Consider the following 19,374-nt stretch of genomic DNA (forward strand, 5'->3'; position numbering starts at 1 on the left):
TCATGTAGTCAGCATTTTAACAATGAATATTCATAACCCAATCGGAAGACCAATTCTTCGTCAGTTATTATATTCGGCATAAAATCCATTCAAGAAGAGATTATATAATAACATTACAAATAGTTGAACTACCTGTGACGTTCAAACGTTCATGTTCCGCATAGAGGTTCAACAGCGATAACAAAGTAACTATTGAAAGAGATGAGACGTTACTTCGACACTGAAACAGGTAACAATTACTTTTAAATTTCGTATCATTCCATAATTGATATTTTAGTAAACGGACTCGAATATTTGGGTAGGCTTATTCGATCGAAATTATCTTAATCCTTAAGTTTTATTTATATTTAATAAGAAAAAGTTCAAGATTTTATTTTAAGCATATATCGTTTACTTCCGTGTATAGTTAAGGAATGTCTCCATGGATATAAATATTCCCCTATTTGGCAAGTTTCAGACCTAATTCTCACCTTTATCTCGCTTTTTCTGCCTTAAAATTGTTCATATAAAGCGGTATTAAGAATGAACAACAGCTGACTGGTATTATGTTATGCAGACGTTTGGAAATGTTGTAGAACTACGAGTTAATGAGTTAATCAATACAATCTTCAAAAAACAAAACATTTGGAAACGGAATTTTCTTTTAACTTACACCCTTCATCATTTCGACAAGTGGAATATTAATTTCACTATATACTGCTGAGTTCATATTTACCTTTAATTGGAAAACACATATATTGAACTAACAAAACAGAATTGACCTACACACTAAAATAAAATTTCAGTAATAAAGTCACTTAATAGTCGCGTGTCTGCTTGTTTAGGCTGTGAAAACCCTTGTAATATTTATTTATTTATTTAATTTTCCACAAAAGTTCAAAGTGGAGGGAATTCTCCCATGAAGCTTAAAAGCTTAACAGTGTGGTAGACTCCATGCAGACAAAAATAGAAAAGAATATATATATATATATATATATATATATATATATATATATATATATATATATATATATATATATATATATATATATATATATATATATATATATATATATATATATATATATAAACACATATACATTAATATAAATACAAATTAAATGTTCATTACATATGTGGTGATTATATACAAGTATAATTTGGTAGTAGTCAGTAACTAGTTATTATTTCCTTACATAACCACTTCTTAAAGGATGTGACTGACTTTTTACTCTTTAAATCGTTCGTTAGTAGATTCCATGTTTTGGTTGCAAGGTTTTGTAGGCTTAAATTTCCGATGGTGGTATTGTATAAAGATTATAGTGGGCATAATATCATATCAATAGTTCTGGGTTATAACGAAATCATGCAGTAAACTTGAAAATTGGTTAGTATGTAACTAATTGGGCTATGCATATATATATATATATATATATATATATATATATATATATATATATATATATATATATATATATATATATATATATATATAAATGAAAATCGTAATGAGTTGGAAAATCAAGAACAGTGAAAAAACTTTCAGCCTCCACCGGGATTCGAACCACGGGCCTCCCGCTCTGTACGCGGACACCGTAACAACTAGGCTTTGGACGCTGATTGTATGTCCAGAGGTTCGAAACCGGTAAGGAAGGTCGTAATTCCACTGTAGGCGTATATATATATATATATATATATATATATATATATATATATATATATATATATATATATATATATATATATATATATATATACAGAACAAATAAGGTATTTACAAATATAAGCCTATATATATATATATATATATATATATATATATATTATTTGTTCTGTTTTCATGAGACTTCAAGTTAAAGTAATATATTAGGTATCTGCAGGTATCCTGAATAGTGTAAGACAGAAACACTGGCATGTAATTTCATGATGAATTAGAGGCCAGTCCAAACATTGCTTAATTTGACTGCATTTTAGGAACAACAATAGTAATATCAAACCATCACGCATTTTATGTAAAATGTTGCCTTATAACCTGATTTCGGAAATGGGTTAATTATTGGTGAAACAAAGAAGGAGGATATAATCTTCACGTAACTTTCATGTTGATTCCCATGCAATGTGGAGTTACATTTGTCGATACACATTGTGGTATTTAATAAGTCTAATTTAATTAATCTTGCATCCACTTTTCGTTCTTTGTCTACCATGATTGGGAATACTTAGTATACATTACAGTAAATGTTTAAACAAAAATTGTTTCTAAGAACTCCGATCCGATAATTAACATTTCCATATTTGCAAATTTGCATTCAGAGATCATGGGTGTTGCTATGCATCACTGAGCATGTGCCTTAAGTTACCGTCTGAGGTGATATCATCGGAAACGAACCAAGCTACCAGGAAATAAATTAGACTAACGTTCTTGTTAAGCATCTGACGATGATGGTATTTTAGTGACGCTGATAGTTAAGGAACACGCCATAATCAAATTATGTTTCTTTATTCCTTCATTTGCTCCGTACTGCTCGTGGATAATTCATACAACGGACCATCAAAAGACATACTTGTACATGTAGACAGAGAAAAACAATAAAAGATATCGAGGAAAAATCGATTCAAGTCAAAATAAGCTTATAGATAAATCCAGATATTTATACCAAAGCAGCCAATACTTTACCAAATTACTTTCCAAAATATTTCTTCGAAATACACATCTTTGTTAATTCAACTAATCCCCCATAATTAATCTTTAGTTCCAATAAGTGATGGGGGTTCCCTTTATGTTCTTTCCATTGAACTATCAAGTTTCACCAAAATAATGATACCAATTCAAATGACGGACAAAACCATCCGCAAACATCAAAACAGAAATATCAGTTAGATCAAGCAGTAGTCAAATATAATGTTTCTTCAATATGTAATATCTGAACTAACGATTGTCGATAAATGCTTACGGTAGATGACATCTCGTTAGAGATACTTTTCACAAATCTCAACTTTCCGTTCGATAACAGAAAGCTACTTTGGACTTTGATACTGCCAAACGGTCTTATGGCTGACACTATGCAAGTGTAACATAATAAAAATGATAGAATTCAATGGGTAACCAATGTTCTGCGAAACTCTGATGGGTCGAATTCACGTTTGCAAAACGCTTACGCAGAGTTTGACTTTGAAGACATTGCATGACAGGAGGTCAGATGTAAAAGTAGTGTGCAACAACAACGAACTTTTCTTGACTGTGAAAGCACGTCATCAGCCCTTTATTTCTTTTCAAATCGTTCCCTTACCTTATAGGCCTCAGAAAATGTCAGACGTCAAAGGTTACCAACAAGAAGCTGCTGCGTATCATCTCACCGAAAAAGAGGCTCATACATTCATTGAAAATGTTTTATCCATGACAGACTTCTCGCAAAACCTACTCGATGACAAACTGGCTTTCTTAGACAAACTTATTTATACTATGCACCAAACAATACCCTTTCAATCGGTCTATAGATGTAGCATTCCCTCGAAGGATAGACACAGACCATCCTTCTCTCTCATCAAAGAACACATGTTTAAGAAGTATGGCGGCACGTGCAAAACCATCCAGACCTTTTTCAAGTGTTTACTTGATGCCCTTGGCTATAAAACGGACTTTTTCCCAATAACCGTTTTGGGTCAAGAACATGTTGGAATCATCGTGCATGACTTGGCATCTCAGGGCAGCAAACATGTAGTAGATGTTGGCTGTGTGTATCCGACGTTCACAGCCATACCGTTAAACTTTGAGAGGGAATCCGAAATATACTCCGTTTCGTTTTTAAAGTACAAGTACGTTCGGAGAGCAGACGGCATTGTGGAATGGTTACACCAATCACGGAGCGATGAAAACGATTGGTTCAGGTTTGCAGAGATGGAGGTTACCAACTTGGTAACCGTTTCGTATTTCTTCGAGACTACCGAACGTGATTTTGCGGATCCATCGAACCAATTCAATAGTATTCTACGCATTTCGCATTACAAAGGGAACTGCTTCTTCAGCGTGAAAGATAACATCGTGAAATGGAGCGAAGAACCACAACAAAAACTACTGAGTAAGAGAGTTGAAACAAAGGAAGAAATCGAAACAATGCTTCACGAAGAATTTCCCCAATTTCCAATTGAAATAATCAAACAATGTGTGTCAAACACATTGTTAACATAACAGTCATGAACAGCAATAGACATACATGGCATCAGTGGTGTATTCATTTGTATCGAAATCCAAAACGGATTTGCAATTTGACAGAACTGGTGGCATACTTATGACACGTACGTTGTTATAACTAAGCCAATTACTTTTTCTCTTGCTACTTAGTATAGGATGTAACGTAAACCTCTGGAGTAACAAGAAATAAAGCCTAACAAAGAATATTAACATTTTTTAAACCACCATATCACAATGTATGAATTTTATATTCAGACTTAGGTGAGAAAAAAAGCATTAAAAACAAAAGAAATGACAACTTGTAATGTTTTCAAACTTTTGCTAAGATGCATTAATGTTATGTTCGACTGTTTTCAGGTATTGGTGCTTCGTTATAACGTAGTAGTTTCTCTGTTTTATGTAAACAAAAACAAATACGATAGCTTATTGTAATAATTATCGACAAATAATCCGATCGGTCAATCTGTCCATAATCCACTTTGATCTAATATCTGAATATCATTCCATTAAATTGAGGGGTCAACTAGTGAAAACTTTTCGTAACTGTCAAAAACGGTTTATGCGGCTATTCAATATGAAGGCAAAATTACAAGGCAAAGAAGTAACCGGTAGTTTTTCGTAGTGGCTTTTGGTCTTGAGACAACTTCTTTCACTTTAATACAAGGGTGTAATCATTAATGTTTCAATGTGTAAAGGATCTGTCCGAAAATGTTCATGAAGCTGACGGCCAGACGATCAACTAACAACATGACGATGTCATTACATATCCAAAACTATTCGAAATAATAACAAGACAATGTTGGTAGCGAATAATACTCCTCTGGTCTCAAATATTTTAGTATTTTCTCGTTTTCTAAAAGGTGTCATTAGTGAAATAAATGTTGCTTAATATTCAATTTTAATCTATTTTTCCTTTTATTAATATGTTATCTGAAGATTATTTCACACTTGTTCCTTTTTTCATATAGCTCATGTACCGCCATTACTTGCTATATTGACTAACACACTTTTTTGTCAGTTTTCAAGCCCGCTGTAGAGCATTGATAGAGGTTGTTAAATGACAAACTATACACGCCAAATGATAGCAACTGGCCTGACATATGGTAGCATACGCCCAGTAACAGCCCCATTGACTTACACACTAAATCACAAAAGCAATGTGGTCTCTAAGTCTAGATAGTTCTCACTAGCTACACGCTACCATCACCGGATAGCTGACGAGTTGGCCTTTCATGACATTATCAGTTTTTGTACCATGACGGCGCAGAATTTTTGCTATCAGAGCCGGAAGTTTTCGCCACTTGTAAACAACCTCTTCACTTAGTAGTATACAATTTTCGTACGCTGCTCCTGGGAAGCCTAAAGGGGTCTAAAATTTCCTCAATTAATCCATATTATTCACCACATGTACTTCCATTCATGTTCTTCAACAGGCAAGCCACAACAAAACTATATCATGTTTGATATCAGGTCAAAACATATTTTCTCGTGCTGCTTTTTGGCACTTTTCCCGAAGGAGAACAATCACGCTGGTGGATATAGAGTCTAAAAGGAGTATGCCACCTTAAGTGATGAATGATTTTTTTTAATTCCAAAATGTTACTTTGTAGACGTCACAATTTTGTAGAAGTCACAATATAAACCACTACAGAATATTATGCAATTATCATTTTGGGTCCGTAAAGATGTATTATCAGCGATTTCAGTATTTACGGTGCAGTGTGTTAATACACATATGAGAAATACTGTGTAAGCAGTAACCAGGTCTACGTCTACAACGACATTTCCAGTAACCAATTTTGATAAGCTGGACCAATTTGGGTGCATTTATGTTTCTTGCAGGTTTTATTGGTATCCCTGATCACAGTCTACTTGGTCTGGCTTGCCCTACCTGCAGCAACATCATCCAGAAAAGGGTCAACGGAGGGGGGTGGGGTGATTTTACGTAACTGGCTCTAAAAAGTGATGAAAACTACTTTTGTTTAGCTCAGCTGATTCCTCCCAAACTGACCTACAGGAAATACCCCAATGTATTCCTGAACAGTTTGGAACATGTTGAACTGATATTTCATGTCACTCTAGTGTAACTGTTGAGTTACTAAGAATAAAAGAAGAGAATTGAAGGTGTTCTTTGCCAAACGCTGGATCATCGGGGTTTGTAAACCACAGCCTCATTCTAACAGTATGTACAGCAGTCTAAAAGAAAGCTTACTGAAATGCTATCTAGATACACTGTTAACCTCAATAACATGTCCAGTTAAAGGTTGGCATAGGTTGTAGACAGTTATAGAGGAAGAGAGGTGGATAGAGGGGCATATTACATGATAAAACATTCAAATTTGTTGCTCGGAAAAGAACAACAACGACAAATTACCCTATTCTCCATTGTTGGCAAGCACTGGTTCCTGTAGTTACTACAGTTGATCTCTCATGGGAGCATCATTATATCTCTTTTGCTGTCAAAGTTGTTGAGGATGTGCTGTTACCTCATCTAACTAGTTGAAGTCTATTGATACCACACCCAATCAAAGCATATAGCTGTGAATGATGATGACTTAGCACATCAACTTTCTCTGAAAATTGGCAAAACAACAGAAAATAAATGACAGTGAGAAGGCTAAACAAAAAAACCTTGATGCACATATGCAGGAGCAGGAAATGGCACACCTTTGTGGATTATTTTAAATAAGAGTCAAAACATTCTCTGTGCAAGGTATTAGCACTCATAAGCCACACCAGTTAGGATACAGATATCATACAACGTTGTGCTACAGCTGGTTTATACTTGGTCTAGGATACTAACGTAGCGCCATTGTGAACCTGAGACCTACGCCTAAAGCTAACAACATGATGGGTATGTCATGCATTGAACTGAGGTTTTGTCCTTAAAGTTAAACATCATTCACTTCCAACTTTAGCAAAAATAACATGAATTATGATTACCATGTACTTTAGGTGCACAAAGATGTCAAATATCACTGAACTTAGTCGTTCACGTCACACACACACTGCAGAAATTAATTTTGGTCTGATTCAGAATGATTTTTAATTTCGTGCATTTGGCACCTTCTTAGCAGGTTGGAGGCAGAATCAAAGTACAGAAGCTTTAAGTAGGTCAAGGCTTATAGTTTATTGTTTATAGTTTATTGGGAAGGAAAAACTGATCAGACATACTCAGAAGGCTGTTCTAGTCTCATGTGTAGAACCACACATGCTCTTTGTGGTGCTTTTAGGCTTGAATACTAATTTATGCTTAAAAATCACTCAAGCGTGAAATGTTAAGTCGTTTTCTTGAAAACCATTTTTACACACCATATCAGCTACTTTGGTCCAAAAGTGGGACTTCAAGGACTTAAAATGATAAATTTGAAATTTTCGAGTAAGGTAGCAAACGCCCGTTAAAAGCACATATGACATAGCACTATCAATTTTTTGTACCATGACGGCGCAGATTTTTTTTTTTTGCTATCATAGTCGGAAGTTTTCGCCACTAGTAAACAACCTCTTCACTCAGTAGTAAACAATTTTCGTACGCTGCTCCTGGGAAGCCTAAAGATATTCTATGTTGCCTCAATTGACCCAATTTTTGCACGGTGTACTTCTATTCATGTTCTTCAACATGAAAGCAACAAAAATAGATCATTGTTGATAACAGGTCAAAAAGATGTTCTCGTGCTGCTTTTTGGCACTTTTCCTGAGGAAGAACAATCGGGCAGAAGGATATGGAGTCTTATAGGAGTATGCCACTATATCATGGCATTTGTACCGTACCAGTGCATCTCATATTCTGAGTAATGTATTGATGCCTGTGATGTTTTAAAAGAGTAAACAGATGAGCGATGGTTTTGATAACGAGGGTTTCATTCTGACATTCTTTATTGTGAACCAATCTATTTCTTGTATATGATGACTGCCGTTTATTTACTTTCATATGGCAGAGGGCAGTATTTACTTTTTCATTGATGTAAACTAATCAAAGCATTACAATGCCCAACACACCTGTCGCTCTCTCGGAGTATTCCTACATTTGACCAACAAATTCTCGTTATTTTTACACCAACAGGAACTTTTGAGTTATTCTTTTTATGCTGCGCGCTGCCCGAGTGAACGAAACACAACGCAATTCGACCGTCGCAACGTGAAGAATCGTTAACAGTCGGTCAACGTGCGTGTCCTTAAACAACGAATGGTCAACGTTTTGCCGCTTTTAAGTTGCGTAGGTTTCAGTCAGGAAAAGTAAACATACTCAACAACTGTGTATTATAGACTCATAGACGGCAGCGTGACGTGGTTCTCGACTAAAACTGTCTATATTTTCAACAATGTAACTATTCAAGGAGGCTGGGGCGGGGTAACTTTGAAGGAGTCCTAAACAAGCACTGGTCGTAAACTGTTTCTGTGATCATCGGTTGCAGCATCCGTTCTTTACATTCCAAAGTTACAGAATGAACATATCAGTTTTAAGAGTACAGAAAAATACTTGTTACTGTTATTTTTCATGTGAAACCAATGTTACTTCACATTTCGCTTTCGACATAGGTTAAACAAATTTCGTTAGTTTATATCTATCAACGGAATGAGCGGTAGAAATGGTAAGACCACTATGAATAGCCTAGTGGTTAGGGTGTCCGCGTGCAGAGCGGAAGGCCCCGGTTCGAATCCCGGTGGAGGCTAGAAGTTTTTTCACTGTTCTTGATTTTCCAACTTATTACGATTTTCATTTATATACCTCCATTTCATTAATATATATAAAAATATATATATATATGTATGTACATGTAGATAGATAGATAGATAGATAGATAGATAGATAGATAGATAGATAGATAGATAGATAGATAGATAGATAGATAGATAGATAGATAGATAGATAGATAGATAGATAGATAGATAGATAGATAGATAGATAGATAGATAGATAGATAGATAGATAGATAGATAGATAGATAGATAGATAGATAGATAGATAGATAGATAGATAGATAGATAGATAGATAGATAGATAGATAGATAGATAGATAGATAGATAGATAGATAGATAGATAGATAGATAGATAGATAGATAGATAGATAGATAGATAGATAGATAGATAGATAGATAGATAGATAGATAGATAGATAGATAGATAGATAGATAGATAGATAGATAGATAGATAGATAGATAGATAGATAGATAGATAGATAGATAGATAGATAGATAGATAGATAGATAGATAGATAGATAGATAGATAGATAGATAGATAGATAGATAGATAGATAGATAGATAGATAGATAGATAGATAGATAGATAGATAGATAGATAGATAGATAGATAGATAGATAGATAGATAGATAGATAGATAGATAGATAGATAGATAGATAGATAGATAGATAGATAGATAGATAGATAGATAGATAGATAGATAGATAGATAGATAGATAGATAGATAGATAGATAGATAGATAGATAGATAGATAGATAGATAGATAGATAGATAGATAGATAGATAGATAGATAGATAGATAGATAGATAGATAGATAGATAGATAGATAGATAGATAGATAGATAGATAGATAGATAGATAGATAGATAGATAGATAGATAGATAGATAGATAGATAGATAGATAGATAGATAGATAGATAGATAGATAGATAGATAGATAGATAGATAGATATTGTAACCTTTCGAATATGATATCTTTGTATGTATTAGTTTCCCTAGCCTTACTTTCAGAGACCCCCACTCCCTTGGCAATATCCGTTATCTGAATCCTGTTCCCGAGGCTCCGGGAGTTCAATCATGTCAACTCACGAACTATGCAATTATAGCTGACTTTATGCTGGTTAATTGTTATCGCTGATTTACGAAGCCTTTCATACCTCAACATGCTACATCTTTCACTATTCGAGGAATAGACATGGCTCCATAAACTATCCAATCATGTAGTCAGAATTTTCACAATGAATATGCATAACACAATCAGAAGACCAATCCTCTGTTCAATTATTATATTCGGCATAAAATCCATTCAAGAAGAGATTATATGATTACATTACAAACTACCTGTTACGTTCTTAGTCTCGGTTTTTAATGTGCAGCCACTTCAAACGTTTATGTTCCGCAGAGAGGTTCAGCAGCGATTATAAAGAAACTATTGAAAGATAAGAGACGTTACTTCGACAGTGAGACAGGTAACAATTACTTTTAATTTTCTTATCATTCCATGATTGATATTTTAGTAAACGGACTTTCTTACTCGAATATTTGGGTAGGTTTATTCGATCGAAATTATCTTAATCCTTAAAATTTATTTTAAATTCAATCCACTAAGAAAAAGTTCAAGATTTTATTTTAAGCATATATCGTTTACATCCGTGCATAGTTAAGGAATGTCTCCATGGATATACATATTCCCCTATTTGGCAAGTTTCAGACCTTATTCTCATCTTGATCTCGCTTTATCTGCCTTAAAATTGTTCATCAATGCGATATTAAGAATGAACAACAGCTGACTGGTATTATGTTATGCAGACGTTTGGAAATGTTGTAGAAATACGAGTTTATGAGTTAATCAATACAATCTTCAAAAACCAAAACATTTCGAAACGGAATTTTCTTTTAACTTACCCACTTAATTATTTCGACAAGTGGAATATTAATTTCACTAGATACTGTTGAGTTCATATTAACTTTAAGTGCAAAACCCATATATTTAACTAGCAAAACAGAATTGACCTTCACACTTAAATTAAATTTCAGTAATAAAGTCACTTAATAGTCGCGTGTCTGCTTGTTTATGCTTTAAAAACTCTTTCGTTTATATCAATAGTTCTGGGTTATAACGAAATCATGCATTAACCTTGAGAATTGGTTAGTATATAAACACTTGGGCTATGTTTATATATATATAGACGCTTATATTTGTTAATACCTTATTTGCTCTGTTTTATGAGACTTCAAGTTAAAAGTAATTTAGTAGATATATGCAGGTATCCTGAATATTGTAAGACAGAAACACTGGCATGTAATTTCATGATGAATTAGAGGCCAGTCCAAACATTGTTTAATTTGACTGCATTTTAGGGACAACAATAGTAATACCCAACCATTACGTATTTATTATGTTATACATGTTGCCTTCTAACCATATTTCGGGGATGGGTTACTTATTGGTGAAACAAAGAAAGGGGAAATAATCTTCACGTAACTTTCAAATTGATTCCCATGCAATGTGCAGTTACATTTGTCGATACCCATTGTGGTATTTAAGAAGTAAAATCTAATTAGTCTTACATCCTCTTTTTCTTACATCCACTTTTCGGTCGTTGTCTACCATGATTGGGATTACAAAGTATACTTTACAGATAATGTTAAAAAAAGTCGTTTCTAAAAATTCCGATCCGATAATTAACAGTCCTTGGATAAATATTTGCATTTCAATATTTGCAAATTTGCATTCAGAGATCCTGGGTGTTGCTTTGTATGACTGAGCATATGCATTAAGCTGCTGTCTGAAGTAATATCATCGGAAATGAACCAAGCTACCAGGAACAATCTTATACTTAGTTCTTGTTAAGTATGTAATGATGATGGTAATTTAATGACGCTTATAGTTAAGGAACACGCCACAATCAAATGCTGTTCCTTTATTCCTTCATTTGCTCTGTATTGCTCGTTGCTAATGCATACAACGGACAATCAAAAGACATACTTGTACATGCAGACAGGGAAAAACAATAAAAGATATCGACGCAAAATCGATTCAAGTCAAAATAAGCTTATTGAAAAATCCAGATATTCATACCAAAGCAGCCAATACTTTACCAACTTACCTTCCAAAATATTTCTTTGAAATACACATCTTTGTTAATTCAACTAATCTTTCAAATAATCCATAGTTCCAATAAGTGATGGGATTCCCTTTATGTTCTTATCAAGTTTCAGCAAAATAATGATACGATTCAAGAAGGACAAAACCATCCGCAAACAGCAAAACAGGAAAACTTTGGACTTTGATACTGCCAAACTGTCTTATGGCTGACACTATACAAATGTAACCTAATAATAATGATAGAATTCAATGGGTGACCACTGCTCTACGAAACTCTAATGGGTTGCAAAAAGCTTGTGCAGAGGTTCACTTTGAAGACATTGCATGACAGGGCTACAGATGTAAATGTAGTTGACAACAAAAACGAACTATACTGGACTGTGCAAGTACATCGCAGCCCTTGTAATGATCTGAAACATTAAGAATCTCGCTTGTTAACAAGCGAGATTCTTAACGGCCAGGATGCCGAAAAGTTATTTCTTAGTATTGCATTACAGGATAACAAGTTATGTCATCTACTCTGTAATGTGCTCTCCATACAGCCTTATCGTTCCAGTTCATAATTGAGATTATTTGTGATTACTTGTGTTTTTTAATGTGGACACCAAATCTGGTTAGGATTTCTACTTGTCATATAATGGCTTGTTGTCATACCTTTTTGATTTAATGAAAGTTGCTCTTCTACGGATGTGTAGAAGGGACATCAAGTTCATGACTCACACATCGTAGAGCGGTACAAACATGAAAAATCCAAATATTTATACCAAAGCAGCCAATACTTTACCAACTTACCTTCCAAAATATTTCTTTGAAATACAGACCTTTACTAATGAAACTAATCTCTCAAATAATACATAAATCCAATTAGTGATGTGAGTCCCTTTATGTTCTTACAGTTGAAACTATGAAGTCTCCCCAAAATAATAATAATAATAATATTAATAATGCGATTCAATTGACGGACAAAACGATCTTAAATGCTTCCGTTAGATGAAATCTCGTTACAGTTACTTTTCACGAATCTCAACACTTCCGTTTGGTGACAGAGGTCTAAATTGGACTTTGATACTGCCACACTGTCCTAATGTTGACACTATACAAGTGTAACATAATAATAATAATAGAATTTAATGGGTAACCAATGCTCTACGAAACTCTGATGGGTCGAATTCACGGTGTTTGTAAAACGGTTACGCAGAGGTTCACTTTGAGGTCGTTGCACGACAAGACTTCAGATGTAAAAGCAGTGAACAACAAGAGCGCACTATACTTAACTGTGCAAGAATATTGCAGCCCTTGTAATGATCTGAAACAGTAAGAATCTCGCATGTCGCTAGGATGCAGAGGAGTTAATTCTTAGTAGTGCATTACACGATGACAAGTTCAGTCATCGACTCTCCATACAGCTTTATCGTTCCAGTTTGTAATCACGATTACTTGTGATTATTTGTGTTGTTAAAATGCGTACACCAAATCGGATTAGAATATCTATTTACCATACCATGGAGATTTTACCTCCATGGTCATACAATGGCTTGAAATAAAGTTCGTCTTCTACGGAAGTGTAGAAGGGACATCAAATTCATGACTCACACATCGTAATGCGGTACAAACATGAAAATTACACTTTGTCGTATATTGACGAAACATCAAAGGAATTACCATTTTTACGTTAGGTGTGAAATGTGACACGCTAAGAGATGAAAATGATAACTTCGGAAAAAATCAACATTACTCCATTTCTCTTTTGAAATAAACTTTATTTCTTTTCAAATCGTTTCTTACATTATAGGCCTCAGAGAATGTCCGACGTCAAATGTTACCAACAAGAAGCTGCTGCATATCATCTCACCGAAAAAGAGGCTCATTCATTTATTGAAAATTTTTTATCCATAACCGACGTCCCGCAGAACCTACTCGATAACAAACTGGCTTTCTTAGACAAACTCATTTATACTATGCACCAAACAATACCCTTTCAATCGGTCTATAGATGTAGCATTCCCTCGAAGGATAGACACAGACCACCCTTCTCTCTCATCAAAGAACACATGTTTAAGAAGTATGGCGGCACGTGCAAAACCAGCCAGACCTTTTTCAAGTGCCTACTTGATGCGCTTGGCTATAAAACGGACTTTTTCCCAATAACCGTTTTGGGTCAAGAACATGTTGGAATCATCGTGCATGACTTGGCATCTCAGGGCAGCAAACATGTAGTAGATGTTGGATGTGTGTTTCCGACGTTCACAGCTATCCCGTTCAATTTTGAGAGGGAATCCGAAATATACCGCGCCTCGTTTTTAAAGTACAAGTACGTTCGGAGAGCAGACGGCATTGTGGAATGGTTGCACCAATCACGGAGCGATGAAAACGATTGGTTCAGGTGTGCAGAGATGGAGGTTACCAACTTGGTAACCGTTTCGTATTTCTTCGAGACTACCGAACGTGATTTTTCGGATCCATCGAACGAACTCAATAGAATTCTTCGTATTTCGCATTACAACGGGAACTGCTTCTTGAGCGTGAAACATAACATCGTGAAATGGAGTGAGGAACCACATAAAAAAATATTGAGTAAGAGATTGGAAACAAAGGAAGAAATCGAAACAATGCTTCACGAAGAATTTCCTCAATTTCCAATTGAAATAATCAAACAATGTGTATCAAACACATTGTTAACATAACAGTCATGAATAGACATTCTGTTATATTGAGGGGTCAACTAGGAAAAAATGTTCGTATCTGTCTTGAAACGGTTTATGTAACCGTTCAATATTAAGAGAAACTCTGAAATTACGTTAACTAAGTGTTCAAAAGTTTTATCAAGCCAAAAATGGATATTGAACAGGCCCATGGCCATAGGCTAGGACCCATGCAGGCTATAACACTGCAGTATGGTTAGGCAAGGCCTAACGTTGCTCGTTAATACTTCAACACAGTACAGACTACAGCCTGTACAGGCCTTAGCATGCTATTTTGCTAGGGAATGGAAAGACTGTCGTATAAACTAGGCCTAGTACAAATAATGCAACTTGGAGAGAGGATCATGGGTAGGAGGGGTCAGTATGATTACACATCTAATCACTGTAGGGCCAACATGGCTATCGCCAAATTGGGTAGGCCCTAGCCTAAAACTGAAAGTTAAGCTAGGCCTACCCAATATGGCGATATCCATGTAGGCTAGGGCCTAGCATAGGCCTAGGCAACTAGCTAGCCAAAGGTTTACAGAAAGAGTCACTTGGACTTTCAAATTTCTTCCATTTCACCATAGGTAACACAATATCTTTACCACTGCATGCTAATGAAATAGTGGAAGTTGTGTTCCCACATCATGCTTCTAAGTTATTGTTCAATATCATATGGTAAAGTCTTGCCTTAGTTTTACTTTCCCAGCTAACACAAAAATGTTTTAAAATATCAGGAAAATATTTGAACAAATACAATAATAACGTTATAAATGATGTTATTAAAACGTTAAATGTTGAGTCGCTAGAATAGCAGGATAACGTTTTCACAAATTTTTAAACAACGTTATTTCGTTGTCTGCACAACGTTTTTAATATGTTGCAGAAAATGTTGTTAATACATAATAACATTTTGACAAATGTTATGACAACGTTATAAAAAATGCTTTTAAAACATTAAATGTTGAGTTGATAGATTAGCAGGATAGCATTTTCACAACGTTTTATATAACACTAATTCGATGTCAGCACAATGTTTCAAAAATGTTTTAGTAAAAGATGTAAAGACGTTAAAGTAATGTTATGATAACGTTATAGAAAAAAATCTAAAAGCATTTCCACAATTTCTGTGAGTACTTTAGACGGGTTATTCGAGTTTCGAATGTAATGAAACATGAGATTCAGAATGGTTGGCACTGTCTGGTTCTTCTAACACCGTCACAAAAGAGTTAATAAGACTTGAATGCTTTCTTTACTGTCAATTTATTGTAATTTAGCACAAATCATGACATCGTCAGAGAAAGCACATGTAATAGAATACAATCATCACTGTGAAGATCACCATCTTCTTCCAATGAAGTTCTTTTCCTCTTCTGTGCCAAAGAAATTTGTCTCTGTTTGGAACCAAGAAAAACAAAACATGCTTGATCATAGAGTAACACACTGTGAAATGTGGATTGTATATTTGGTTTTGCCTTCAAACATTACATGCCATATTTGTAAGGCGTTCTTCATACTATGACATAGTACTTGAGCACTGTTCATGCAACTGAAACAGTGAAAGTGGGAAACACATTCACTTGACCCTAGATCACCTTTGACCTATGCCACATACAAAAGGGGTCTACTTAATATGGAGCGTTCAAAGCCCCATGTATGAAATCTGTCAATTAGTTTTTATTTGTTATGGAAAATTTGTCAAAACGTTAGCATTTCTTGCAATACCATATTTTTGTCCTTCAAACCTTTGGAACTCTTTTAACCTAATATAAACTTTGAACTCCAATATCCACCATGCAAAAATTCATTTGATCTCTGTTGACCCGAGATGAGCTTTAACCTCCACCATCATCAATAGGATGTTCTTCCAATACACATTGTACACTACCAAGTATGAGTCCTGTCAATGTTACCATTCTTACCATACGGTGTTAGCAATACGTACACACTTTGACCTGTGTTGACCATAGATGTTTTCTGACCTCCACCAACATCAACAGGGTTCTTCTATGTGTGAACGTGTTATATTTCAACAATGGAAGTAAGCTCTGAAGATTTTCAACCTCTGAAATTATGTCTTTAATTGTTTAAAACTTAATACTGAGTCAAAGTATACAAAGGTACCCCATCCCCCCCCCCCCACACCTAACGAAGAGTGTTATTCATTCAAAACTGTTATTCATCACGTATATGCTCAAGTTATATCATACCTCCCAGGTAGTACAGTTAACCTTTGACATCCCTGCAAACCTCAGTGTATTTATTTAGTATTTTGAACTTTATGTAAGCTTGAAATTACAATGTGTGACAATAACAAGCAGTATTGTTTACTAGGATTTTAAAACTTGTGTCCACGGGACGCAACATCTTAAAAATGTTTGCGTCGGCTCAGTAAAACTTGCGTCTAGGCTGCTGTCCCTCATGAATACCTCTACAGGAACGCGCAATGCTTCAATATATAATGACCCTGACAATTCGCTGGCTTGTGCGTAAGGGAAGCGTGTAGTGGTATGCCTATAATGTGTACAAAAACATTTGATGGTGAAACCTTTAATTAATATGTAATAACCAAATGACTGTCAAATTGCCGAAGCGAGAAATTTGGCCGTAGATTAGTTACCATATATGCAGGCTTGAACGGCATACAATGCACACTGCTGTACGGTATACAACCACAGTGTGTATGATAATGTTATAGGATATATATCCTGTGAATTGTCGGAAATCAAGTAAACGAGTGTCTAGCCATAGTGCCAGCAAAAAAATATACAGCACTAGTCAACTGATTTTAGTGAACCATTAAATGTTGCGTGTATATGGAGTGCATATCGAAATATAGTCAACTGATTTAATCAAACATAATGCGAGCATAAAAATACTGCACTGCACTGATTTAAGTGAACCGTTAAACGTGCGTGCATATGCCGTGAGTGTCCAAATCAAGTAAAATGATTTAATCTAAACATAATGCCAGCATAAAACTTCTGCACTAGTCAACTGATTTAAGTAAACCATTAAACGTGCGTGCATTGCCGTGAACGTCGAAATAAACGATTTTATCTAGACATAATGCCAGCATACAAATATTTCATTTTTCAACTGATTGATGAGGATTATTAAATTCTGCGTGCTTATGCCATGAATGTCGTAAATTAAGTAAAACGAGTGTCTGGACATAATGCCAGCATAAAATTACTACTCCTTTCAGTTTTCAACTGATTTAATTGAACCTTTAAAGGAATAACGAAGGCAGGGATCATATTTATAAAATGAAATACCCTCCTGAAATCTGTTGCACAAACAGGGTGGTACTAGATCTATTGTAAAACAAATAATCAGATTTGTATTCAACATGACACTTTTGAGATTATAGCCTGTCAAAGATGACCCCTTTTTGTACAGAGCAACTTTACAACCTCATTAATTAATATTGAGAAAAGCTAAAACCCTGAAATTTGGTATATTGTACAAACTGTATGTTTATAATTAAACCCAAAAAGACCTTACAGTTCTCACATTGCTATGTTGTAATCAAATGGCATCAAAAACCCTTCGTTATGTTGAATCGCAGAACAAACTAGCTACGTCAGAGCTGCACAAATTGCAAACATATAATTTACAGGAAGCATTGTAATCATTAGTTTGTATTGTTTGCACTGGACATATAACCTCTTAAAGAATCAAGTATCCTGAAGCAATCGTTTGTAGACGTCGGGTGGGAGAGAGAGACAGTCAAAGAAGACATGAGACAACCAGAGTTAGAGCTGAACTGCCTTGTATTTTACTTTACATGCCACACCCGGTGTACTTTAGCAGTACCACCTTTACATTATATCTACATTACAACAAGGCACGAGAACAATATACAATTACATAACACACATTCCACATATATACAGATGTACCTCTACAAGTTTAGGAGCAATTTCTCACTTAAAATTGCACATTAATTCTCACAAAAAATACCAAAATTGATTATTTTACATTTCGGAAATGAGGCATTACAAATTGACCACTATTAAATGTTTCGTCATGATCGAGAATTTCCTGCAACGGTGGGGACTGATTACTTATATATAAAAGGAATGGGCAGTAAGTTTTACTAAGGTATGTCTCACTCCCTATCAAATCCAGACATTGAGGTATTGGCGGTAAGAACTCGCCCTAGATTTTTACCCAGTATAATGTATCGAATATCACCATCGTAAATGTTTATACTCGTCCATCATTGCACTTTTCTGTAGCTGATTCAGAAGTGATGAAAGCAATCTATAATATCCTAAAAGACAACCCACGCTCAAGTATAATATATGTAGGAGCTTTTCACAATTCCCAGTCACATTCCCAATGTCTAGTATTACACTACATGGGGTATATGTTAAAGAAGATAACTACAAAGTCAGGAAACTCCATCCTATTGCTACATCTGATCAGTTCAGCATTTGTATCATGCCAAAGTATAAGGGAAAGCACAGGAAACCTCAAACGAAATCCTGTTAGTCAAACGGCCTTATATTCCGTACACTGGAACCAATTCCTACAAACTGTTATTGACTTTGACGCTTAATGGTTGCGACTGCCGACTGGTGACTTCGATCAGTAGCTGATGTGTTTACCTCTCCAGGAGATGCTGTTTCCATCAATTATACTGCGGCTATCTATGCAGGTATATTCAGAGTGATTTTGTAACGTGACCGTTGC

At 35.0% G+C, this 19,374-nt stretch overlaps 1 long non-coding RNA gene across 1 annotated transcript; it reads right to left on the reverse strand.

Annotated features, from left to right (window-relative positions):
* Positions 1-6,383: 6,383 nt before the first annotated feature.
* Positions 6,384-12,091, reverse strand: LOC139955414 (uncharacterized). Its single transcript, XR_011788660.1, has 3 exons — positions 11,991-12,091; positions 10,222-10,309; positions 6,384-6,744 (listed from the first exon to the last, which is right to left on the reverse strand). It is a non-coding gene; the product is annotated as an uncharacterized lncRNA (long non-coding RNA).
* Positions 12,092-19,374: the final 7,283 nt, after the last annotated feature.

This window comes from Apostichopus japonicus, chromosome 2, assembly GCF_037975245.1.
Source record: "Apostichopus japonicus isolate 1M-3 chromosome 2, ASM3797524v1, whole genome shotgun sequence".
NCBI lineage: Eukaryota > Metazoa > Echinodermata > Holothuroidea > Aspidochirotida > Stichopodidae > Apostichopus > Apostichopus japonicus.